The sequence below is a fragment of the Monopterus albus genome, unplaced genomic scaffold (genome assembly GCF_001952655.1).
Source record: "Monopterus albus unplaced genomic scaffold, M_albus_1.0 scaffold10.1, whole genome shotgun sequence".
NCBI lineage: Eukaryota > Metazoa > Chordata > Actinopteri > Synbranchiformes > Synbranchidae > Monopterus > Monopterus albus.
Window position 1 is genome coordinate 2,970,948 of NW_018127890.1, and position 2,579 is coordinate 2,973,526.

Sequence of the window (2,579 nt, forward strand, 5' to 3'; positions counted from 1 at the left end):
TTTATCCTTACCTTTTCTTTCTTTCTTATGTTTTCGTTAACCATTCTCACATCCTTGGTTTCCTGTTTGCAGTGAGAAGCATCCTTGACTTTGACTGTTTTTACTATGTTTTGCTGGTGTGTGTGGTTCAGTTGTCCTGCTCTCTCTGCACTGTTGGGCAGCTGGTTCCACCCAGACCACAGAGAGAGGAGCTATGAGCTCTGCCTGAAAATGTCTCCACACTGGATTTCTTCAGGTGGTTGCAATACTGATAAAAGGGGAGCTAGAAACGCGTTTGAACACTTTGTCCCGTTTTCATTTAAAGACTGGGTAGATTTCAGAAAGTGCTGGCATGGAATGAAAGTCGAGGAGCAGCCCACACTCTCATGGACTGAATTCTTATTCAGTGAAGGATAAAAGACTCACTGCAGAGCTGCTTGACTTCTGTTTTCTGGTGAGGACACAAAATATAAAGTGAAGCCATTCAGTACTCTGTTGCTTTTGTGCTCCACTGGCGTCAGTTGTATTTTTGAGCATAAGAGAAAGAAGAGATACAAATATCAAAATGAAACTGTTTACATTTAGATGTTTTTTTTAAACCTCATGTTTTGTGTGTGTGTTTTCAACATTTTGACCTGGCAAAGATCAGACTGCAATCAAAACTGTGTATTTACATAAATCAATAGTTTAGTTGTTTGGAGTCGGAGCAGGTGTTGTTCCTTTCATCAGTGCTCTTCTCACAGATAGTTCACTGCTTCCAGTGAAATGTTTTGGGGAAGGAGGTGTCCCCAGGAGACTCTCAAAGAGCTGCTGTGCCGTGCAGAGGCTTTGACTGGTGAAGGTGCTCAGCTACTGTTTGTTGCTGCCTACACTTCTTGAACTGTAACATTTTGGAGCTGCAGTAAAAAGCTAAAAGCAAAATGGCTATTCAAAGTTACTGTTCACAGCATGAGTCATAGTCCATTCCAGGATGCCACCTTCCTTGTCACACCTGTCTTTGTTTTGTCCCCGTAGAGTGCTCACATCTTCTCACAGATTGTCTATGGCTGTCCTTGTATGCCTGAATGTTACCTGACCCTTGGACTCTGCTGCAGCCTGCCACAGAATCTTGTTGCTTGGATTTAAACCCTCTTCACTCTCTGACCACATTTTGCCTGAAACTTGTCTACTGGTTGTCAAACATCAACAAAGAGAGCCACCCTCTACACTCTGGAGGAAAGTGCAGAAGGTGAGTTTAGATCACATTCAGACACTTTAGTCCAAAAAGCCTTATGATATTTTTCACTCACATGCACACCTGAGAGCAGCATGTCTTACATTTAAGCTGATAACCTGTGCAGAATCTCTGGACAGGCTGCCCTTCTCATCCCACAGAGTTAATCAGAAGGTGAGTTTAGGATCTGATCACCGTGACAACTGACTAACACCGGGAAAATGTTTGGATCAGTATTTTTATCAGGGTGGGACTCGGATGGCAGCACGGTTCCATCTCCACTGTTGCAGGTGATTAAAATAGCCCAGTCTCACACAACAGGAGCCAGATCAGAGCTGAAATGGCGCCGATAAATTTCCAGAACAGGAGGCAGAGCAGCAGCTGCTGATCTACAGTTTGCCTTGTGGACGTGGTCAGTGCTGCTTTTGGCTTTTGTTTACATGCCTATGTGTTAATCTCAGCCAGCAACGAGAACAACTGTTAGCAGAAAGCAAGTCAGAGGTGATGTTGTCTACTGTGGGTGTGAGATTTTGATTTGGTGAAGTTGTTTTTATGTGTATACACACGCTGCACAGTGGCCAAGCCCTGGAGCTGAATCACTCCTGCAGCTGTGTTTGGCGGCCTCTGGGTGTTTATAGTGATATGTTGGAGTGTCTCTCTGACTACCATGCCACCGACATAAACACAACTTGTCCTCTGCATCTGTGTTGCCTCAGCCCAGTCTCAGTTTCATTTATCATACTGGCAATAACATCCAGTGTGCTGGGCAGGAGACGGGCTGCAGTGAAACATGAGGTTTACTAGACACTGAGGTAACGTCAGCACGATCAGAGGCAGCAGATGTTTCCATCCAGATATCTTGTTTATATCAACACCGGCGGTTTACGGGTTGGTGTGAATTTACATGGAGAAGCAGCAGTGTTTACTACCTCAGTGTGTAAGTCTATAATATCACTCATGCTAGAGATGTGTATCAGGTTAACAAGCCTTTCAGCATAATCTGGGTAAAGACTGACTGATTCTGAAAGTAAATGTGCAGCCTATAAACAAAATACGCGACCTTACAGTTTACAGTCAAACATGGTGCAGCTGCTGTTTTTCACACAATTAAACTCTGTGTGAGACACATTCCCTATGAACACTAGTGTGTTCATAGGGAATGCCCTCAATTTGGCCATCTACTAGTTGTCCTTAAGTGTCCTAACAGCGTCCTCAGTAAAGTTCTTCACTATACCACTGTGCCTTTTAAATGAATGTTCTCACTGTCTTCACAGAGATTGTCTATAGAGTAAGGATGTATTCACACTAGGCAATCTGTACCGTGCCCGAGCATGGTTGACCCCAAAGTCTACTTCATTTGAGTAGTGTGATTACTCTGTGCCATTCC